At 43.3% G+C, this 25,460-nt stretch overlaps 1 pseudogene; it reads right to left on the bottom strand.

Moving 5' to 3' along the window:
• Positions 1 to 918: 918 nt before the first annotated feature.
• On the bottom strand, positions 919 to 25,441 carry LOC128116045 (cytochrome c oxidase subunit 6A1, mitochondrial-like; annotated as a pseudogene).
• Positions 25,442 to 25,460: the final 19 nt, after the last annotated feature.

Raw genomic sequence — 25,460 nt, 5'->3', positions numbered from 1 at the left:
TACCAAGTGAGTTCCAGGAAAGGCGCAAAGCTACACAGAGAAAACCTGTCTCGAAAAAACCAAAAAAAAAAAAAAAAAAGAAAAAGAAAATGTGCATCATGCTGAGAAAAATAAACCAGTCCCTGACAGTGTGGTGACCACAAGCCAGAAGTCTCCAGAACCAAGAGTTCACATAGAGACAGAGCAACATGGTGGGCACCGACAGTCGTAGGGGAGGGTTAGTGCTGGATTGGGACAAACTTTTGTTGGGGAAGATGGGAATGTTTTGAAAATTTGTATTATTTTAGATGGGAGCTCACGTAGCCCTGCAGGGCCTTGGAATTCCTGATCCTCCTGTCTCTATATTCTGAGTGCTAGGGGTGCATACCACACCTGTCTGGGAAGGTACGGACCCAGCTGGTAGGGGCAGCTTTGGGGCACTGGAAATGAGCTTTACATCACTTTGCTACACTCACATTGACTCCCATGGGAAGAATCTTCCCTGAATGCTAACAGAGAGTAATAATCTATGGGATGGAAATTTGCCTTCTCTCTCCCCAACGTTCCATAATGTGGTTAAACAACTTCAATGGCAGAAAAATTAATGTTCAAAATTAATGCTTAAAATGTTTGCAGAATGCGAGACAAGTTTACAAGATATGTAAAGATCCAGAACACAAAACTATAATAAGAATGATAGGGCCAGATGTGGCGGCACATGCCTTTGAACCCAGCACTCAGAAGGCAGACAGGCAGATCTCTGTGTATTTGAGGCCAACCTGGTTTACACAGTGAGTTGCAGACTAACCAAGGCTACACAGTGTGACTGGTCTCTAAGAAAACAACTCACCCACCTTCAAAACAAGAACAGGAAGGAGGGTGCTCACAAGTCAACCCACAGACAGACAAGTGCAGGCAGGAAGCAGTCTTTTTTTTTTTTAATTTATTTACTTAAGCCATCTCCTCTTAAGAGCAAAGGGATGGAAGATTGGTATAATGGTCACCATTTGATACAAGGAAAGATGTGCTTTCATGGTCCACACACAGAGTAATGGTCCACACCAGTGCTGTGGTCCCTTTGCTGTCTGGGGAAAGGTCCAGGTTCTCTTTACTCATCTTCATAGCCAGTCGGAAGTGGGTTCACATGAGGGTTGTGGAACAGGGTATGGCTACCATCTCCCCAGGGGAAGGGCTTGGTCCTGATGCAGAGATGGGGGTAGGCGACGAACTCAGCTCTCTCGTCCTCTCCTTGCCGCAACTTCAGGAAGGCATTGAGCATGCTCACTGCAACCCTGGGCAGTGCCACGAAGGAGGTGAGGGCCTTCCACATGCGAGCTGAACCCTCCTCGCCGTGGGCGCCACTCGACATGGGCCGCCCCCCACCCGTGGGAGGGCCCAGCCCAGCAGCCCAGACACCCGAGACGCACACACCGCCACCACCATCTTCGGAAGCAGTCTTATAGGTTTAAAAGCTCGGTGATGTCTGTGAGACCCTTGCCTCCGCAACCTTAGCGCTGCTGCCTGAGAGTTCACTGACGGGACATGTAGAAACTGAGACCCCCCTGCATGACTAACTAACCAGCCCTGGAAATGACCAGAATCCAAATATTCCCTGGTCTTGCCAACATGTGTGGAAGTGCTACAACTCAGGAAACAATGCCTATTGCTCTGTATACAGCAGGCTGTGGCAATTGTTCTGTTCATTTCTGGAGGTAAGCTCAAACCATGGCATATTCTGGGGAAGGTACTCTATCCTTTATCCCTGAACTACATATCCCAGATATTCTTATTTTATTTTTTGAAACAAGACTTACCCTCAGTTCTATAGAGCAAAATTTAAGCCAGCCTGAAACCAAGTCCCAAAGAAGCCAAAAACCACCTGTGCATACACTGTTAATTACATGAGCCATTTCAATCTTTACATCTGAGCCAAAATGTAAAGTACAAAATAAAAATATTTGCACTGGACTCACGCTGGAGTGCTTACCTACCACTCCTGAGTCCAACCCTCTGGTGTACAACAGTTTCCTCTGAGACTGAAATATTCCATCCCGCAGGGAAGCTCCTAAAGCAGGAAGGTTAACACCTCAAATGTATCCAGAAAGGCCCCAAACTGACCAGATTCACTAGGTCTTTCCTGCCAGAGTAAACAGTAAAAGCTGAGAGTGCCTGTGAGGGGCAGAACCAAGCTGGGAAGAAGAGGCTGAGACCAGACCAGCTGACTGAAAGAATCAGAACCTCGAAGAGCTGCCTGGAAGAGACTTTGTTGAGGAAACGCTGAAGGAAGACCCCAGACTCAAATAGTGTGTATTACAATACCAGCACACACCTGGGCATTCACCTGGACAACATGGCCGAGATCCGATAGGAGCATGAAGGTTAAGCATAGCTAGCGGGGTTTGAGGCACGGTTAGGTCATCTCAAACATTCTTGGTCAGGCAAGCAGCAGTGACATTAGCATACTTTTAACTGGCTGAGGTTTTCTCTCTCACAACCTTGGGTGAGATTCAAGGGGTTGCAGGAACTGTCCTTGAGACATTGTGGGGCTGACTCAGGCTTCTTTGTGCTCTCTCCCTCATCCCTGAATGTCATTTGTTGATAAATGGAGCTTTGTTGGAAGAGACATCTGTTGACTTCTTTCAGAGAACTAAAACCTAAATTCAGTTATTGAAGTGGGAAAGTTTAAACCTTTCAGTTTAGACCAACTGAGGCACCCAGAAAGGACAGTGTCCAACCTGCTGAGCTGCCTGCAGGCTGTGCAGTGTCTCCAGGTCCCCAGCTCTATGAGCTGTCACCATGCTGGGGTGGATTGGGTGACGCAGCCGTCTTTGAGTCATTTCTGCTCCTGTGAGTGATCCCTCACCCACATTCCTGTAATAACCCCAATAAAACTCACTGGTTATCAAGGTTGGACTTCAGTGGTATCTGTACTTCGGTCTGTCATGGACTCCCTATCTGGGGTAAGTAAATGTGTGTGTGGTGTCTCCCCATGAAAGTTTTGTCACGTAACACTCTCAGCATCACACATACACACAAATAAAAGTATAAAAACATAGCCAAGCAGATTTGGTCTCTTGGTGATCTTTAGGGATTCCAGAATTTGGGCACAACAACAGGTATATGACAGGTCTATGAGAGAGCTGACAGCAGCCATGGCCCATCCCCTGGTTAAATGGGCCTTCTCTTTGGGCTTCAGTAAGTTCCGGGCATTCATGAAGGCCTTCCTGTTCTCTGATATCCTGGGCCAGGGTGGGGGCAAGCTGCACTGTTTTCTTTTCTCGCTCTTCTTGTGTGTCAAACCAGTCTTCATTAGACCTGCAAACAATAAAAATAGTGAATATTCAGTCTCAAACCCTAGACAAATGGCCAAGGTGCACACTTAACATATCAAAGCACACGCTGTCACCAGGTTCTCCCTCAGTCCCTACCTGTTACAGGGTATGGTTGTCATACCCTCCAGCCCACCCTAAACTTCTCTAGTCCAGGGGCTGGGTTGCCATTCCCAAGGCTGCCCTTCCCTATGTAATCCAGTCATTTTTTGGTTACTCCTCTTTTGGGCCTCCTGGCTCTGCATCTGGTTCCGTGCTCTCACTGTCTCTTTCCCTCCCCTCTCCTCACATGGCCAGGATCAGGGTCATGTCCACCATGAACTCTCTCAGATGTCCCTGCCTCTGGCTATGCTCTCCCTTTTAGCTACAATAAACTTTCTCCTCTACCACACCTAGGAGCAGTCATTGAAATGATAAATGGCATGGTCACATCAGAACAAAGTATTAGTTTCAGAGTTTTATTAGGAGGAAGGGGGTGGGGGAGCAGGTGCAGAGAGCAGAGGGAAAGATAATGGGGTGGGAGAAGAGACAGCAGAGCAGAGAGAGAGAGAGGGTGGGGTCTGAGTCACGGTTCTTTAAAGCACAGATGGATTTACAGAGACACGCCATGCATGTGCAGACTGTGTGACCATACTGCGTGTACATGATCACCAGCACACATTGATGACATAAGATGCAAGACCCTTAGCTTAACTCCTGAACTGCGCATGTGCAGTCACGTAGCTGGAGTGAGGGCAGAATTCTAACATTCCAGACATTTTGCTTTGTAGCAGGGTCCTGTGCTGTTGTTCTCTCCGGGGAAGGGGGCCAAGCAGGCGCAGAGTCAATGACACAGACTCCAGGAGAATGTCAAAACAACAAGCTCAGTTTATTCATCTCAATCTCAGCATCAGTAAAAAAAATATGAATAAGTCTTTAAATAAATGATAACTTATAATTTAAAGGAACAAGCACATTCATTTTTGTGCTTTTGATGTTTCCACCAACATAAAAAATAAACTTTTATAATACTAATTTCTTTTTATCATTTCAGACATTATCAAAACATAGACAATGTTAACTTCTAAACTATCTAGCTTTCCACTAGTGAATGCTGCTCCTTATACTTTTATTGCATCCCTCAGTCCAGTATTTCCTACAATGTCCCTTAGAGCATCAAGAATTGTTAGCTGATGTCATTAACACATGGGCACATGCACATTGCATGTATACACACAATGGGGGAAGAATAACAAACACTATAAATGCTCAGGAAATGGACAGAATATGGATTTTTTCCCCAAACTTACTTGATTCAACATCATCTTAAGGGACAAGCTTTTCAGAAAACTTTTTTCCCTTAAATTATACACTATACCTCATATATACATCTTATATTATATATACATATTATACACACACACACACACACACACACACACACACACACACACACACTATACCTGGATAATATAGTCCACAGAAGATTAGAGAATGTACTCCTACTGTCAATGACAAAATAAAATCTCACCTCTTCAAGAAAAATCTTTATAAAATCTAAGAAAAAGAAGCAAGAAATACCTCTTTACTGTATGGTGATATTTTATTTGTACTGAAATGTGATTTTATTTGTATGTTAATAAATAAAGTTGCCTGGGGGTCAGAGCTAATAGCAAGCCATAGCAGAAGCTGGGTGTTGGTGGTGCATGCCTTTAACCCCAGTTCTTGGGAGGCAGAGCTAGGCAGATCTCTGTGTGTTCAAGGATACAGCCAGCATGGAGACACACGCCTTTAATCTCAATACCAACCATAGAAGACCTGGAGGTCTGTACAGACAGGCAGTGATGAGGCTGTCATGTGGTTAGGTTTACAACCAATCAGAAGGCAGAACAGAAAGTATATATAAAGACAAACACACAGGAAGTAGGTCTCTTGGCTGAAGAGGATAGCTGTAGCAGTGAAGGGTAAGGCTCTTAGCTCTGACCTCTTGGGCTTTCATCTCTGCATTGGCTCTGTGTTTCTTATTTAATAAGATGGTAACTTCTACATTACTGTTTTCTTAAATGCACTGTTAACCACTAGACTGTGAGTTCACCGAAAGGCAGGATAGAATGTAGCTGTCAAATGCAAACGTAAGGCATTCACTGAAGCATCAATTAAAACAGAGGCCAGTGATCTATCTCCATTAGAGTAAAACAGTAAATATTTTCTGTTTTTCAGGCCACAATGTCTCTGCTGTAAACAATCAACACTGACAGGAATTCATCAGTGGATCTAAGCACTGGTGTGGCTAGGTCCCAATAAAATTTTATTTACAAGAATAAGAGGCAACCTTAACTTAGCCCACAACTTAGAAGTTGCTGTGCCTACTCTAAAGTAAGAGTGAATGGTAAGGTAGCAAAAACTGAATGATGAGAATGACATTCAGATGTCATATGTCAAGAAGGCTGTTGACAAACTGCAGCATGATTAAATGTCAACAGGTTTTTGGAGCCAAATGTATACCACATGAAAAGCAAATGAAGCTTTTTAGCCCACAGACGGAGGGAAACTCATTTGGAGACACTACACACTCTATATAGACCCTGTACATGACACCCAAATCTAAACAATGGCTGCCTCAAATATCTTAAAGAGATAGCGGAAGGAAGGCTGCTCCCAATAAAAGCCTGTAAGTAGAAACCTGAATTCATCTCAAAGTAAGAGAAGGCTTCCAAGCAATGTGAACAAAAATGGTATGGTTACAGTGAATGATAGCACCGTTGCCCTCAAAGTACTTTTTCAATAATAAATTGGATGTTTTTAGCCTATTCTGGAGGTCTCCCAAAATTAAAACCTCCAATACAACTACATTTACTACTATTGTTCATACTAAAATATCCTTGTTCATTGCATCATTTCTAAATATTTCTAACTTCAAATTCACCATAAATATATATATGTATATGTATATGTATATACATACATACATCTTAGATTAAGGCTCAGGAATACAGACACATACACAGAGATACACACACAGAGACACCACATACAAACAGGCACCACACACACACACATACACACACACACACACACACACACAGATACATGAACACACACAGAGAGAGAGAGAGAGAGAGAAACAAAATCACACATACACAGAAAGACACACATACACACATTGAAATAATTTACAAGAAACAATGATTATCTTTACTAGATACAATAAACTTCCCATCCAATTCTATTCTACTTAATTTTTTAGAAGTTTTTATTAATGTCCACTAAACTTATTTCATTCAAATCATCATCAAAAATATATCCATAGGAGCATAACCTATGTTACTGGTAAGAAGGATATAACTATTTTAATTCTTAGCTGATAACTGTTCTGTATACTACATTGAGAAGAGGCTGTACCAACTGTCTGGGAAGACACTTCTAATTCAAACATACACACACACACACACACACACACACACACACACACACACTCATACACAGGAGTTGTGAACACAAAATAATGGGCATCTTAGAAAGTATAACATCAGTGTATTAATTTAGTATTGGAAGTGGTTAATACTTAACCTTTTCCACTTCTAAATTCTTTTCTAGAGTTAAGAATCTCAACTAGGTCAAATGAGATCCCTAGAGCAGAGCTTATCAGGTGTGCAGCTAGATATTATTCCCTCACCCTTAGAGTAACTGGTTAGAGTCGGAAGCATACCAAACTGAAAAAATGCAGTTCGGGTATTCTTTCATTCTAACCAATATGCATGATTTTGCAACTTGAACCAATGTAAAGTAGGGGAGAAAGTAGGGCAAAGTTGAGTATCAATCAGGAATTAAGGTCAGCAATTGGTGAGATTCCAGGCAGTGTTCTGTACAATCCATCTTACACAAACTTCATCTTAGGTAAAGCAGGTTTACTAAGTACAGCATCTTATATACTGTAATGGGGAAAATGGTCAAAGTCAACAGAGATCTAAGTCAGACAATGTCAGGAAAGAGAACACGGGTTATATCAGACACAGTTGCCTAAGTCCTGATAAACCACAACCCAGGGGGAAGAGTGAGGTCCCAAGAAACAACAACCTTGACTCTTTTCAGGCAGTGGTTCCAGCCTTAGGGGCATTTTCACCAAGTCCACTCATGGACAAGGGCACAGAACTAAATTTCTCTTTGTACTTTCTTCAGGGCATCTGAGAAAGTCTTGGGTAGGTCTGCTTCCCATATCTGATCCTCCTTTTGGTGGTGGTTTCCTTTCCTGCATTCCTTGTTGGGCTTTAATTATAGCTATTTGTATTGTCATTGTTTCTTTACGGTACTATAGATCAAACCTAGGGCCTCTTCTATACCATCCATGTACATACTTCACCATGAAGTTATACACCTGATCCACTAGAAGAGGGCCTCAAATGTAAACATTTCTGTTTATTTCAATCACTCAATGTTCATTGAGCAACTAAGAAAAAAATCTATTGGCAAATAACAAGTACTACACACTACACAAACCCACTTCCTCATTTCTTGTGATCTGGGTCTTGTTACACAGCTAAAGAGACTGTGGTAGGGGCATAGAACAGAAGACAAGGTAGGTCCCCACCTCCATACTCACTAGCTGAACACAAGCTAAATCTTTCTTTAAGTCCTGAGTCTATAACGATTCACTCATGAACCTCAAACCATGTGTGCAAAACCTTTGTCTCCTGCCACCTGACGTTCTGCAGTCTTTTATCATAGGAAGACCAGAAGAGCATCGATCTTAGATTGAGCTCTAGTCTGACACTATTGTCATTGTCACCTCTATTTTGCACACAAGAAAACTGAGGCACAGAGGATTACACAACATTACCTAGCTGGTGCATTGCAAAGCTAGCCTTTCAGTCAAGTGATTGACTGACTGAGCGGCAGAAGTTTCCTGCATGAGTGCTGTTTTAGTGAGATTCTGGGTCTGCCAGATTCTGGGCCTTGTCAAGGGCTTTGAAGAAGTCCTATCACTTAAATTCCCTAAGTACTCTACTAAAGAATGATGTGAACCCCAAGGTGAGGTATAGAACTGGATTCTCAGGAAAGTTTATGTAAGCAGCTCGAGGATATGTCCAACAAATTTCTAGTCCAGCTCCTAAATGCTTTCTGGGCAGGAGGGAATGTACATGGGGAGATAAGCACAGGACTTGAGCAGCTATAGAGACAGAAGGGACATTGCAGGGTGGGGTGGTGAGAAGAAGGATAAGAAGATGGTGTGAGGGCAGGGTGGAGATGTTGGAAGAGGCAGCAAGGATGGACCTCTAAGGTGGTTCAGGTTAGTGGGAGAGAATAGAGTTTCTTGTATTTTTTTTATTAGCATGCAGGTCCCAGTGGAGGCTAGAAGAGGGTGTTGAGTCACCTGTAGCAGCTGTCTGATGTGGGTGCTAGGAACCCAGCTCAGGTACTCTGCAACCAACCCAGCCACATAACCACTGACCTACAGTCTGTCCTACCTATGGGATGTGCTGGGGTAAAGGCGGCACAGAGACTGTGGGAATGGCCAATCAATGACTTGTCCAGCCTCAGATTCATGCCACAAGAGAGCCCACTCCTGGAACTGCCTGGAGCTTCATGACCCAGAGACTGGATGGCCCTGAGACCTAGGATAAAACCAAACACGACTGGCACACACACACAAAAATCAACGTAATGATGTCTAATACAGATCGGTGCCTACCCTAATTGTCATCAGAGAGGCTGTCTATAACTGTCTATCTCCCAACCGCAGCCTTTCCTCCCCCCCCCCCCACATCAGCTCTCCCTCAGATCCACTGCTCCTCCCTTTCCCTTCAGAAAAGCAAAGGCCTCTTAGTGATATCAACTGAACACAGCTTAACAAGATGCAATAAGACAAGGCATAAACCCTCAAATCAAGGTTGGAAGAGGCAACTCATCAGAGGAAAAAGGTCCCACAAGCAGGTAAGAGTCACACACACCCCCACTCCCATTGTCCAACAAAAAACTAAAGCTAAACAACCACAGCATGTATGCAGAGGGCCTAGCATACAACCAAGCAGGCTCCATGGCTGATGCTTCAGTCTCTGGGTCCCTATGAGCCCTGCCAGGTTGATTCCTTGACCCCTCTGGCTCCTGTATTTCTTCCTTCCCTTCCGGGTTCTCTGGGCTCAGCCTAATGTTTGGCTGTTGGTCTTTGTATTTGCTCCCATCGGCTACTGGAGGAAGCCTGTCTGATGATGGTTGAGCTAGGCCCTGATCCTGTGAGTATTCAGAGTATCATTAGGAAAACTCTCATTCACCCTTTGTTGTTTTTGTTGTTCTACCCTGGGTCTCCGAGCTGTCTGAATCTCAACCATCTAGGAAGTATGTGGCATGGGCCTCAAGTTAGACTAGTTATTGGTTGGCCACTCCCACATTCTCTGAGCCACCACTACCCCAGCACATCTTGCAGGCAATACAGGTTGTGGGTGGTAGGTTTTGTGACTGAGTTGGACATAAACTTATATTCAGCAACATACAAGGTAAGGAGCCTGGGTCAGGAATGTTGCCCTCTTGCAATGAAATTCATTTGTGTTGAAGACCAGGGTCCTCCAGGACGGGTTTGGGTTCCTGTGGCCTTATGTGATATCTTGAAGTGCACACTTCTGATGTTCATCAGGACTCCCATGATGATGCACTCAGTCATGCCTGTAACCATCTAGAACTGAAACCAGAGAGCCATACTCACACTGCGGAGGGAACATTACTGACTCATGACTGCAGATTGGGATCTGAGGCCCAGCTCTATCACATGTCACGTGGATGAACTAGGCTCATCACTTTCCTTCCCAAGTACACTAGGAGGATGGCCAAGGAGCACAACCTCTGGAAGGACAGTGCCTGCCTCAGCAAGCAGGTCACTGGAGGCCAATTCAGCTCAGTCACTGCTCTGCCACAGGAGTGAGAAAGTAGGAGACAGACTCCATCTTTGAGAAGCTGCTTAGGAAGCAGGAACCCTGCTTATGATCAGGAGATGGTAAACTTGCTATTTGCCTTCCTTAGCTTAGTGCCTGGAAGAGAAGATCACAAGTGGGCTGGAAGCACAGGGCGAGGGGTACCAGTGCCCTTATCAGAACACTCGGAAGGTTTCCACAGACTTGGAATCTATTCATGCATATTCCCTCTCCTGGCTCCTGCTCAACTCTTATAAGCTCTAAGTATTGGCTTGGTGTTGCAGCTTGGATTCTACAGGAAGGAAGGAAGAGGCCACTGCATTCAATGCCAAACACAACAGAACCAGAGAGGCAAAGAGCCAAACTATCCCCAGTGTGCAGTGAGAGCATATACTGAGCTACAGCTCTTGGCATAGGACATTGCCAATTAGGATGGGGGACAAAGGCTGAGCCAACCTGCCAAAGTGTTAGTGGTGAAGCATCAGGAAGTGGGTGCTACACAGCGTTAGCAAGGACCAAGTTTCCTGTGTCAGGGTGGATGTGAGATCTCCGTCCTGGCATCTGACAGCTATACTCTGGGTTGTTCCTGGCCTTCTCCCACTATAACTCTTCCTAATTTTTCTTTTACTTCACCTTATTTTTTTTTAATTCCACTGTCCACCTCGTTAATCCTGGACAACATGTAAGGTGTTAGTCAATGTGACCCAACATAGCTTCAAGGGTCCCAACTGTGTAACCTTGACTGACCATGTAGAACAGACTGGCCTAGAACTCACAGACATCTGCCTGCCTCTGCTTCCTAAGTGCTGGATTTAAAGGCGTGGACAACTAAGCCTGATTTTCCTCTCCCCTTCTTTCACTCTTCATCTTCAACTTGTCTCCTGCCATTTTAGGGGGTACTTGACGACTGAATTACATGCTCAGTTGCCTTACTTGGAGGAAGCACAGCAGGCTATCCTGATGCTACCTGGTGGCTCTTCCACTGTCCACCTCTTGTTAATCCTGGACAACATGTAAGGTGTTAGTCAATGTGACCCAATATAGCTTCAAAGGCTAAAAGGTCCCCAGTGGATCAGGGCCCATCCTTTCTTCTTGGAACTCATAGTGTCTGCACTGAAAATAGTCACAGATGGGACATGAGCAGTGCAGGGTACCTAAGTTGCACTATGGAAACAAAAAAATCCATTAGTTATGTAAGCAATAGGACTTTGACATTGCAGCCCTATCACACAAGGAGTCTTTCTGTCCAAAGCAGATAGCATCAAAGAGATGGTCAGCCACCTTCTCAAAGGAGGTCAGAATCAACACATGCTCCTTCATCTTGGCTAGGTTCAAACTGGTAATATCCAGGACTTCATTCTGTGTCAGGGGAGATGTTCAGAAGGGTTGCAAGCCATTCCTTGAAGTTCCAAACCAAAGCTGCAGATATCTGGACACAAGAACCAACAAAACCAGCCAGGCAGCTATGGATGATCACTTAAAGGCATATGGTTATCAGTACACCCTCATCACCAATGAAGCAACGGTACTACCAAGAACATGGAGTCTTTTTACTATATTCCAATACTGTACCACAAAGAATTAGGGATCTGTGTTTAAAAAGGGAGTGCTTCTGCTTTATTATAGTTTAAGAAGCTAAAACTAGAAATAATTTCCATTCTTTCAGCCAAGGAAACACAGTGCCAAACATGCACAAGTTATGTCAACATCTTAGCATGTTGGGGAAGGGCTTCACCACACTGAGGACTTGTTGCCACTTAGTGGTTGGGGCAGAGACAGACATTTTTTACAATGATGTAAACACTGTGAAGGTTCCCATGTTCCTGTAAATAACCCTCCAATGCCTGCCCTTGTAAGCACCACTAACGAGTCATTGTTTCATTAAATTAAAAAAGACATCAAAACAGAAGGACTAGTTGGGAAGAGGACTGATATGAACAGGCATGGGAAGTTCACAAGAGAGGGCAACGGAAGGTGAGTGAGTAGGACAAAAGCATGCCATAAACACACATGAAAATGTCATAATGATCCATGCTGTGCATTATTAGTATATGCTAATACAAGCATTTAAAAAACAAAGGTCAGTGGCTCATGAGGAACTGGACCCAAGTTTGACCTCTGGTCTACATACACATGCATGGAAACCTACAAAAACATGCACCCACATGTACACAAGACAAACGAACAGAAATGAAAGCTGTATGGCAGATACAGTGAAATGGCATATGCAAACAAAATACAACCCAGGCCAGGGGAACACAAACTTGCAGATACCCTCTCCTTCAGGGCTGCCACTGTCACACATGGTCTAGTTTATTTTTTGGTGCTGTCTCTGAGTTCAGGGCTTCAGGGATATTTACCGTGACCTTGTTCTACCCGAGCTACATCTCAGTTTCTAAAACTCCTCTACTGCTGCATAGGTTTATCAGGAAAGGGTCATGAAAAACCATTGACCTCCATGGAAAGGAATCAAATACCCACAGCAGATTTCTCCTGCACTCCCATCTGAGAGCAAGGAAACTTTCTCTTCTCGTCTTCCCTCCTCCTCCTCCTCCTCCTCCTCCTCCTCCTCCTCCTCCTCCTCCTTCTCCTCCACCCCCTCTCTCCCCCCTCCCCTCCCCTCTGTGTAGATTGATGGAGACAAACACAGAGCCTATGCATGGTAAATAAGCACTCTACCACTGAGCTACATCCCTCCCCCTAGTTATAGAAATAACTAGGAAATCTGCATAAGCAATCGGTTAGGGAGGTCAGGTCACCATGGGCATCCTATTTTGGTAATGGACAAATGTAGGATGAGATTTAGGTGTAGGACAAGATTTAGGACAGGGACAAAAGCCATGTTCCAGTCTTTCTCCCCCAACAACTGGCTGTGTTGCAATTCTCACACTAGGAATCTACCAGAACACCTGGCCCCATCGCCCCACATTCATCTTTGGTGTTGACAACTTACTTCCTATCAAGGTCAGTCCTCACAGCAGTGTGTTTTACACGTCCTAAAAGCTCTGGCTCTTGTGTCAGAAAGTAAACTCCCAGACCCCTTGCAACCTGTGGCGTCTCCTCACTAATACCTGGCAGGTTGTCAGGTCGAAAGCAGCAGCGAGGGTCTCCTCTCAAGCCTCACGCTCCTGTGGAATACTGGGTACTGGATTTTACTGAAGAGGGATGTCTGGGCAGCCTCATTAGCCAGAGTTTTCAACACCTAGGGAAAGCTCTTCAAGGAGCGACCTCACACCTCCTCCCTTCTCCTCTGTAACAAGCACAAAGCAAATCCTGCTCTATTTCCCAAACCAATTTGCTGTTTAATTGTTAGGGGATTAGAGAGCAAAATGCCAGGATCTGCCTGTCTGCACTCCCGTTTCTACTACAGGGCTAGAAGTACAGAAGCACATTACAATGCCTGCCTTTTCCTGGATGCTGGGAATCTGAACTCAGTTCCTCTTGTTTGCACAGCAACTGTTTTACTGAATGAGCCATATTCCCGGCCGTTTATTTGGCTCAACTTTATAAAAACTGTCTTCATTGCTTTCCCAATTTCACTGTTCTAACTTTGCACATAAATTGTGTGGAAAAGTCTTGTGACCTTGGAAGTGTCTGAAATTGTCTTAGCTAGGGTTACTACTACTGTGAAGAAACATCATGATCAAAGCAAGTTTGGGAGGAAAGGGTTTATCTGGTTTGTGCTTCCACATCACTCTTCATCACTGAATGAAGTCAGGGTAGGAACTCAAATAGAGCAGGAACTTGGAGGCAGGAGCTGATACAAGTCCAAGTAGGGGTGCTGCCTACTGGCTTGTTCAGCCTGCTTTCTTATAGAATCCAGGACTGCCAGCCTGTCTTAGTTAGGGTTTCTATGGCTGTGAACAGACACCACGACCATGGTAACTCTTATAAAGGACAACATTCAATGTGGTGGCTCACTTACAGTTCAGAGGCTTAGTCCATTATCATCATGGCAGGAAGCAAGGCAGCATGCAGGCAGAAATGGTGCTAGAGAAGGAGCTTAGAGTTCTTACATCTTGACTCACAGACAACAGGAAGTGGTCTGACACACTGTGTGTGGCTTGAACATATATGAGACCTCAAAGCCCACCTCCACAGTGACATACTTCCTCCAACAAGGCCATACCTACTGCAACAAAACCACACCTCCTAATAGTGCCACTCCCTCTGGGACCAATTTATTTTACACCATCACACAGCCCAAGATGGCAGCACCCACAATGGGCCAGGCTCTCCATGATCAATCATTAATTACAAAAATGCCTTACAGCTATATCTTATGGAGGCATTTTCTCAACTGAGGTTCCTTCCTTTCAGATAACCTTAGCTTGTACTCAGTTGACATAAAACTAACCAACACACTTACCAACTGAGGTCAATTCTCCCATCTAAGAGATCATGGAATATCACTAACTCCTAACTTAATATTCATTTACTGTCCATTCACTCATAAAACATATGCCAAGATTTATTACAAATAATGTTAGCTGTAAGTGTTACAGCTTGATGTAGCAGGAATCTTAGAAGGTCTTATTAATAAAATCAAACCTGGAGCCAAGTATTGGGGTGAATACTGGAAGATCAGAGAGACAGAACAAGCCACAGCTAACCTCACCTGGCCAACTTCTCAGCTGATCTTTGCTGTGGGATGTTCTGTATGGCAAATGTGTTGCTGATTAGTCAATAAATAAAACACTGATTGGCCATTGGCTAGGCAGGAAGTGTAGGCGGGACAAGGAGGAGAATAAAGCTGGGAAGTGGAAGGCTGAGTCAGAGAGACACTGCCAGCCGCCACGATGACAAACAGCATGTGAAGATGCCGGTAAGCCACGAGCCATGTGGCAAGGTATAGATTAATGGAAATGGATTAATTTAAGCTGTAAGAACAGTTAGCAAGAAGCCTGCCATGGCCATACAGTTTGTAACCAGTATAAGTCTCTGTGTTTACTTGGTCGGGTCTGAGTGGCTGTGGGACTGGCAGGTGAGAGAGATTTATCCTGACTGTGGGCCAGGCAGGAAAACTCCAGCTACAGATCTTGTTTCCTCAGACTGTAAGCTTCTGCGTCCTCATCCCAGGCTCTCAGCTGAACTGCTGCTCAAAAGCCTGAAGCTTAACCAGCTAAAAGTTTAACCAGCCAAATGCTTAACCAGCCAAATGCTTCTAGTTTCTGGTCCTCACGCCTTATATACCTTTCTGCTTTCTACCATCACTCTCTGGGATTAAAGGCTCACTTTTTGGGATTAAAGGCATGAGTCACCATGCTTGCCTGTATCCTTGAACAGATGGATTTCTGCCTCTGGAATGCTAGGATTAAAGGCGTGTGCTACCACTGCCTATCCTAAGTATCTAGTGGCTTTTCTGTTCTCTGACCCTAGATAAGTTTATTAGGGTACACAATATCTTGGGGAACACAATACCAACACAGCTTCATCTTAGATAACAATGTGTTTAAAACCAAATAATACAATATACTGTATAACAATATCAAGGTCAACAACTGTTGCATATGTGTATATCCAATGGCAGTCCCACACATGATACTGACCAGTGTTGCAGTAGATATGATACAGTTCTGTAAGTAGAACCTTTTGGTGTTTGCAAGATGATGAAATTATCAACCAACACATTTCTGAAATTGTATCCTTCTATCCCTTTAGTGACAAATACATAGATACAGATATTATATATATGCACAAAACATAAATTCATACAATATTGGTGAAATGTGAAATTTGCAGTGATGATTAATTTACCTGTGTCACACTGTTCTTTAAAGCCTTTAAGTCCATATTTAGAGTCCCTAGGAACATTTCATGCTGGCTGACTACAAATTCTTAATTATAGCATTGATGGTATAATGGTGATCATAGCTGCCCTCCAAATTCTTCATGATACTGACTCTCCCTGACTCTTAAGTCATTTTTCCATACAAGTCACCATCATTTTATTTTGAAAAAAAAATTCTTTTATGTATTTTTTTAGGTATGAGTGCTCTGTCTGCCTGCATGCCAGAAGAAAATATCAGATCTCATTATAGATGATTGTGAGCCACCATGTGATTGCTAGGAATTAAACTCAGGATTTCTGTAGGATCAGCCAGTGCTCTTGACCGCTGAGTCATCCTTCTACCCACCAATCATCATTTTCTTGCGTCTCACTTTTTGTATTAAGACCTGCAATTAAATATTTATATTAATATTCATCGTAGTGTTGGGATGAGAACAGCCCCCACAGGCTCAGATATTTCAATGCTTGGTCCCAGGCTGGTGGACCTCTTTGGGAGGGACTAGAAGGTATGGCCTTGTAAGAAGTATATCACTGGAGGGTGGGCTTCAAAATTTCAAAATCCTGTACCATTTCCAGTTAGCTCACTGTCTGTCTCTGTTTCATGGTTGTGGCTAAAGATGTAAGCTCTCATCATGCCTGCCTTCATGATGCCATTCTCCATTCCAAAATGATCCTGGACTCTAACCCTCTGGAACTGTGAGCCCCAAATTTTAACTCTAACTTCTATATGTTGCCTTGGCCATGGTGTTTTGTTGTGGCAATAGAAAAGTAAATAAGACATTCATATTTTAAAAAAGAAAACGTTAATTTTTTTTTTTTTTTTTTGGTTTTTCGAGACAGGGTTTCTCTGTGTAGCTTTGCGCCTTTTCCTGGAACTCACTTGGTAGCCCAGGCTGGCCTCAAACTCACAGAGATCCGCCTGGCTCTGCCTCCCGAGTGCTGGGATCAAAGGCGTGCGCCGCCGCCGCCGCCGCCACCACCACCACCGCCCGGCTTGAAAATGTTAATTTTTATAACAGATTTTTATTACACTAATAAACCAATATCTTTATTGACTTAATAAAATTGCTTTGTCCCCATTATTTTTTCCCATTTAGTTCCCATGTTTTTATTTCTCACTTCAGGCTCTTTGAAAGATCATGTATACTTGAAAGGTAATAATCAAAGAACATTTTATTGCTTGGTAAGTTTGCTTCAAAGTAACTCTGGTAAAGAACATGAAAAAGTCATTTTGAAATTTTTCAGCCATGGTACAAATTGAAAATCATCTTTTCTACAGTATCATAATTATTCTTCAATTAAAACAAATGATTTTAAGTTAACCATCTTTTAAAGTTACTGCTTATGAACAGGTTTATAAAATAAGAGATTAAATTTTATCTTCCTAAATATCACAAGTAGCCAGGAGTGTTGGCATATGCCTTTAATCCCAGCACTCAGGCGGCAGAGACAGAGGCAGGTAGATTTTTGAGTTCCAGACCTGCCTGGAACCAGTCTACAGAGAAAGTTCCAAGAAAGTCAGGGATACACAGAGAAACCCTGTCTCAAAAACCAAAATAAATAAATAATAAAGTACTACAAGTGTTATGGCTATTTTTGGTTGTCAACTTGACTACATCTGGAGTCAACTAAAAGTCAACCAAAAATAGAGGGCACATCTGTGAGGGATTTTTGCTTGATTTGACGTGGGGAGATCTATTTCTAATCTGGATCTTTCTTGAGTTGGAAAGACACACCTTTAATCCAGATTGTTTGAGCTGGAAAAGCCCACCAAAAACTCTAATCTGGACCATGCCTTCAACTGGAAGCCTATATAAGGACCTGGACGAAGGAGGCTTCTGCTTTTTGCTTGCCCATGCTTTGCTAACAAGACAATTCCTTCACTGGCATTAGAGCCTACTTCTTTGGGATTCCATTGTATACTGAAGATCAGCTGAGACATCCATCCTCACCTCCTAGACTGAACAACTACTGGATTCTTGGACTTTCTGCCCACAGCCAGCCATTGCTGAATTAGTTGGACAGCACCTTGTAAGCCATTCTATTAAATATCCCCTCTCAATATAGATAGATAGACTCGTTCTGTAAGTTCGGCTACTACAGAGAACCCCGACTAATACAACAATTAATCTGCAAATGATTTGACAGGGTCGATGGCATCTTGAGATGCTGTTTGTTACACAACAGCTGTCTGCACACTGCCAGAATCTGACTAGACCAAGAGATCTAAATACCGTTATCCCTGCTTTTATGGGGATAAAGTACCTATCATGTTGAATATTATATATTACATCATCAATTTCAAAAGCTCCATTTGAACAGTATAGCATCTAATTAATCCAATAATAAAAAGTAATATATTTGTGCATCGTAGAAATGTGACTGACTCATCTGTGTGTGAGAGAAACAAGTTGAATAAGATCCTAGTTGATTTGCATTGGCTTTTAAAATTGTGTGTGCATGGTGTGTGCATGTGTTTATGTGTATGTGCACTTCTGCACGTGTACATACATCAATGCCAGATATCTTTCTCAATCACTTTTCACATTATTTTGGGAGGTTCAAGGCTCTTTCTGGACCTAGAGCTCACGGATTTGGCTAGACTGCCTGGCAAGTTGTCTCCATGAATCCTCCCTTCTCTGCCTCCCTAGTACTGGTATTACAGATGTACAATATGGCACCCAACTTTTCACATGTGTTCTGGGGAACACACTCGACTCTGTACTCTCGTGAGAAGCATTTTCCTAACTAAACCATCTACTCAGTCCTGCAGTTTTTTATTTCATGCATGTTAAGAAGAAAAGTGTCCATGTAGTCTAGGTTGTCTAGCATATATGAGACCCTTAGTTGATCCCAGGCAGTGAAAACTAACTAAAGACCACAACTATTTATATTCTAGGAAAACAACCTCAGTTCAGGAAAATGATCATTTATATTCTTGTGGTATACTTTAAATTAATGTGAACTAACTTGGGTACAACTTAATCCCTTCTTTTTTTTTTTTTTTTTTTTTTTGGTTTTTTTTCGAGACAGGGTTTCTCTGTGTAGCTTTGCGCCTTTCCTGGAACTCACTTGGTAGCCCAGGCTGGCCTCGAACTCACAGAGATCCGCCTGGCTCTGCCTCCCGAGTGCTGGGATTAAAGGCGTGCGCCACCACCGCCCGGCTAATCCCTTCTTAAAAGTGCCTACATTTTCAGTTAATAATTACATTGAAGCATTCACACAAAATAAATGTTATAAACATATGTACATTGTTTCTTGAAGTATTAATAGAAACAGAACCATGAAAATAGCCATAAATCTCTTATTGCTATTCTTATTTTGGAAGAATAGAATAGTAATTTAATTACTAGAAATACTGTAGCTAAAAATTTGGACAGTTATTTCCAACAATATTTTGAATTAGTTTTACTACTTTAAAACTTTACTGTTATGTGTACGAGTGTTGTTCCTGCATGTATATCTGTGCATCACATGCATTTCTGGTTCATATGGAATTAGAAGAGAGCATCAGATCCCCAGGAATTGGATCTACAGATGGTGAGCCTTCATTTAGATCCTGGGAATCAAACTTCGAAGAGTACCCAGCACTCTGAACTGCTGAACCATCTCTCCAGGCCCTAATTCCAATAAGTTTTTTTTAGTCGGGGTCTCACTGTGTAGCTCAGGCTGTAGTCACACATGCTGTGCAGACTAGGCTGGTCTGGCTCTGTTTCTCAAGATCTGGGATTTAAGGTGTACACCACCAATGCCAAGCTTTCTCCAAGAATTTTATAATCTACAAGATCCCAGAAGTCAAGTCAATGACTAAAAATATCCCCAACAATGCAGTAGCATCACAGTAAATTTTAAATTTTTTTCAACTTAGCTTCTGTCCCTCAAACTGTAGTATTCTTTCAGTTCTGTTTTTCTTTGCTCTACTTGTGATAACACTTCTGTAATTTTGGAGAGTTCTTTGTGTACTCCATCATCCTTAGTTTCTGTTACAATGTCTTTTGTAAGTACATCACCACAACTATCTTTAACTTCTAGAAGTCCTATGTATATAGTTCATCCCATATGATAACGTAGAGCACATTTTTCAGATACAACGTGAGATCCTGCTCATGTTCACAAGCAAAATGACTTTATAAAATCAGATGAATGCTGTAAGAAAACAGGGGCAAAGTAAGGGAGTTGGATCTGCAGTGGGCCCAAGGAAGACTGTCCTAAGGAACAAATGGCTACACTAAGAAATCAAGTCGGACGTTTGTGGCACATGCCCTTAAGGCAGTGGCAGGCAGATCTCTGTGAGTTTGAGGCCAGCCTGGTCTACAGAGCGAGTTCCAGGACAGGCTCCAAAACTACACAGAGAAATCCTGTCTCAAAACAAAACAAAACAAAACAAAACAAAACAAAAAACAAAAGAAATCAATGAGGAGTCAAGTAGAAGGTGAAGAGTTGTCGGCAGCAGTAAGTTTGCTGCCTTAATTTTAAACGCCCTTTTTTTTTGTCCCGTCCCAGTTAAGTTATTTGTGTGAAAAATGTGCGGTTGGGTTCCGGAGGGTGCTGGGGATCAGTTCCCCTGTGGTTTTTCTGTTTGGAAAAGAGTGTCCGGCTTGCCTCCGGATACAGAGTAACCATTCCTTGACCCCTGCTGTTAGAGGGGTATATAAACCCATGTTGGTACTAATAAAGAGAGCTGCTTCCCTGACAAACTGAAACTAGGTGTCTAGAGCGCTGTTTCACCTCTACGTTCCTTGCCAGATTTCGTGCTCCAGCCGTGGCAAAGTGTAGTCTGGAAAATCTACACCATTTGGTGAGACTCCATTGCAGTTTGCTTTCATCCAAGATGGAGTAAGAGGTACGGACTTATATTTTCATTTCACACCACCATGGCCAAAACAGATGAGATTATTATGTCAACAATACATAAGATAAAGGACCACCAGCAATGATGGTCATGATCCCAAACCTTGCAAAGCGAAGGAACTGGATTGGAACTAGGGAGACTGTCTGGGCAACCTACGACACTCTCTCAAAAATGAAAAGGTAGAGGTGTAACTCAGTGGTAGAGTACTTGCTTAGCATGTATAAGGACAAAGGTTTAATCCCTATAACTTAAAGAAATAGAAAAGTAATAAAGCATTTTCAGGATATCAACAAAAGTGATAAACATCCAAGTAGCCTCTGTGAAAATTTTAATTTTGCAGATGTAGAACAAGTAATAGTGTTTATGAGATCTCAGAGGAAAATAAAAAGGAATCGTTGGAATATGTGCAACTGGATAGGAGGAATCCCTCCTAATATCCTATATCACATAAAACAATTAAGATCACCATGAATGACAAGAGGTGACTGATGAGTTCAAAACATGGAGTGGATTGATGATGGTGTGACAACAAAATGCTACATATAGGAGGTGAGAGATGTGACAACCATTTGCATTTGATCATTCCATTTTGATCATCCAGGTTGGACACATGCATGGAGATGTCCTATTGGACCACATGATACACACAACATCCATCATTTGAACATAAAAAAATAAACAGAATTTAAAAATATACTTAATCAGATATCCTTAATACAGATAAATGTGTTAAGCAGATAAAGATATGTATATTAAAAACTACAGATATTACTGAGAAATCCATGAATGATATGTAAGTAAATAGTCATATGCATTGTTCTAGGGTCAAATGTTTAATTATTTAAATGTTAATTTTCAACATTCTAATTCCCTAAAGGACATAAGACATTTTTATATTTCTGGTTTAAATTTACTTATTGAATGTATGTGTTTATATGTGTATAGGTGCATGGATATCATGGGGCATGTGTGGCAGTCTGAGAACAACAGGTGGAATTTGATTCTCTCCTTCCACCTCTGACTTTTAGGAATCAGACTCAGGACATCAAGCTTGGTGGAAGGTGCTTTACCTGCTGCCTTAGTTTCTTTTCTATTCCTCTGATAAGACACTGGCACCAACACTACTTATAAAATAAACCATTTCAATCTGGGCTCATGGTTCCATGACAATCATGGTGGTGAGCACGGCTGCAGATAGGCATGTGCTGGAGCAGCAACTGAAAGCTTGTATCAACTTGGTTCACAGCAGGAGGCACAGAGAACCCACTGAGAAGGACAAGGGCTTTTGAAACCTCCAAGCCTGCTCCCAATGACACACCTTCTCCCAAAGGTCACACCTTCCCAAACAGCTGCACAACTAAGGACCAAGCCTTGAGTCAGATGACCTGTGGGGACCATTCTCAAACCACCACACCTGCAGAGACAGACTCCAGGTGGTTTAGTTGAGAATATGTTTCCAGAATTCCTGTGGAGGCCTGGGAACAGCTTAGTGGGAGAGCACTTATCTAACAATCACACAGCCTAGGTTTAACCCCCAGCATGCACAAACAACAAGTCAGAGAAAAGCAAAGACTAGCCAAAACTACTCCACTGCTTTAGCTGCCGAGTTTAAAAAGCCCTGGTTTGTCCCCCATCTTAGGACATACAGGGTCACATTCTCCACACATTGATTGTCTGACTCCCTACATCTCAGAAGTCAGATCGATTCCACGGACAGCTGATAAGAACAAACCAGTCACTGGGAAGAAACACGTCCACAATATGCTCTGAAATCTGCATGGCAGAAGAGAGCTTTATCCTCCTCTTGTGTCCCCTCGACCGTCCCGGACCTGCAAAGGCACACTCTCCAACACGGCACAGGCCGTCTGCTGTGGAATAAATCCACAGCAGCTGCTATGCCCCTGCCTCAACCCCATGAGAGGAAATTCATTTTCCTGTCATCAAAAAGAGTCCCTTACCTCCCCTAAGAGGCTTTTCCCAATTCTGCCTTTCCCAACACTTCCTTAATCTGTATCATCAGCCTTGTCCAGCTGAGCTGGGAAACCTGGGGGGCAGCAAGAAGGAGAAAAGGTCAGTATACAAGGAAGGGTGCAGGACTGTATACAGACCAATGCTTCCTTAAATCTAAGTGCTACTTGCAGGCATGAGTATTGAACTAGACGTCACTGCAACGAAGAACTTCACAGACCTCTCACTGAGGCTCACTAACTTCAAGAGAACCCATTTTGGCCAAGAGAAGACTTAAAACAAATTTTCCCAACCGAGGGATCATACCCCTTCCTCTCTGGACCCGAGAAGCAGTTCTTGACATTTTCTCTCTGGGGACCTGACTCCTTGTGCATTTCTCCTCCTCCTGCTTCTCTCCAGCAATACCCTTGCTCGTCTGACCAACACTAGCATCTTTTATCTTCACAGGAGACAGCTTACCCTTAACAAAGTCACTTGGGACTGATATAACCTCCGTGGAGGAGGCAGGCACACCTCCAAACCCCTGGTTGTCCACAATTGCTCATCTACAATCAGGAGCAGCTGTTTTTCATTTGATGTTATTTGCTTCACAAGATTTAGACAACAGGCAACATGATTTTTTCATCTCTAAAACAATGTGATGTATCTCCAGTTCCTCTACTCTCAGGTCTCTTGAAAACCTGACCTAATCAATAGAGGTTTACAGAGAATCGCCACAAACCCAGCAGGAAAAACATCAATCATCAGGGCTATTTAGGCATGGAGTAATCACATCCAAGGGATGAAATATCTACTGAGTTGATGTTCAATATTGCTAGCTCGTTTAATATTTTCTCTTTCATGAAACTGGTTTAAAAGGAAAGGCCACAGATTCCATTTCAAGTACATCCAGTTTTGAATTTAGAGACTTTAAAAATCCCAACACTGATCAACACAGCACACTTCCCCCTGGTCACCAGACACTGCTCTGTTAACAAATCACAAGCATTCATGAGCACAAGAAACAGACAAGGGAGCACTTACCAGGTAGCCTTGGAAGCATTAATAATCTCTTTGATCAGAGGCTCACCCAGGGTGATGTCCATGGAGGCTTGCTTGGAAAAGTCTTTGGTGTCATCTGGGTGCCTGGCCAGCCCATGGTTTGTGTCCGGGCTTCACCCGCTTCAGAGCCTGTCTCCATGTGTGCCCTACAGGAAAAGGCACAGAAGGGGAAATGATGCTCCAAAGAAAAGGCCAGCAAAGGTGCTGTGAACAGACTTCTGGTTAAGGCCTCTTAAAAGAAAATTAATATAGACTGTGTTCAGTCTAGGATGGAAAGAGCAGTGGGCCAGGCAGTGTTTGCCCGAGGAAGAGGTTGGCACAGGCTAGGAACCAGTGCCAACAGAGGAGTGAGATGGCCAAAGGAGCTTCCGGCTCACACGGAGCGTTCTGGCTGGAAGTCACAGATGCCCTTTAGTGTGACTGATGTAGTGTGACTAAATTCTGTGTGGTCACTCTGTGGGAAGACAGGGAGACCAAGCATTCCTGTGGCCCAGATTAGAATTGTGTCTTCCCACTTCAAAGAAATTAAGAAAAATATCTCTCACAGTATTTTTTGTTGTAGTTAATTTCTGATGTAGTCAAGTTAACAACCAAGGATAGCCATCAGAGGGTGCATTGGTAATAAAAATGAGAAGTGTCTCTTTGTACTACTTATGATCTTCAAAGCCTTCATTTCCCTGGTATCCTAACCAGGTCTTTGGAAAATTCTTTTATCCACACCTTGCTGTCCATGGGGAGATCAACAATCTCCAGTGTGGCTTCAACTTCTGATCTCTACAAGTTCCTACTCCAAATCAGGCTCTACTTTATTGAATTTGGACTTCAACATCTGAAAGACACAGTCCATCCAGTCCTCATGGAGTCTAGGTTCAGAGAGGACACAGGAGCACACTTAGAGGAGCAAAGTTCTCCTTAGTTCTGGAGTATTTGCACTCCATGCTGGTCATAGGCAACCTTCTGATCTGTAGGCACTGTCAGGAGGAACTGAAGGACCACACAGGCAGAAGAGAAGAGCCTGTCTTGTTCTATGAAGAGGCCATGCCTGGGGCATGGCCGCATGGTGGCCCCGGCAGCAACAGCCTGGCACAGGTGGTTTGGGGACCTCAAAGAGACAAAGGTCTGGCAGGTGGGACATAGGGGAGCTCATCTGAGAGAGGACCATCAGTTGGATGAGCCCCAGAGTTGACAACCTTCCCCAACTAGGGGGAAGCAGCAATATCATGGTCATTGGTGAGGGAGGGGTCAAAAGAAACAGGCAGAGGAGGGACTGAAATGGAGATGAAAGTGGTGGGTATGTGTGTGGTATGTATACATGCGCACCCACACACGTGTGTGCGCACACACCACACACACACACACACATAACGGCAACAGTATGCATGTGGGAAAGGATAGGTACCTTTGGGGACTGGGCATGTGGAGGAAATAATGCAATTTATCAGAGGCATGGCAAGTAGACAACCTCTGAAGACAGAGTCTGGTACAGCTAACTCTGAAAGAAAAGTGACAGTTCATTCCCAAATGGGGACAGAGTCTCCAGAAACCCAGGTTAGTGGTGATACAAGAGCTAGAAGGACAATCGTCCTGTTCTGTCCCTCAGGCTGCCTCAGCTGGCCCAC

The sequence above is a fragment of the Peromyscus californicus genome, unplaced genomic scaffold (assembly GCF_007827085.1).
Source record: "Peromyscus californicus insignis strain IS unplaced genomic scaffold, ASM782708v3 Scaffold_1__1_contigs__length_55948999, whole genome shotgun sequence".
In the NCBI taxonomy this organism is placed as follows: Eukaryota; Metazoa; Chordata; class Mammalia; order Rodentia; family Cricetidae; genus Peromyscus; species Peromyscus californicus.
Note: the sequence above shows the minus strand (reverse complement) of the source record. Positions and strands in the feature narration are given on the sequence as shown.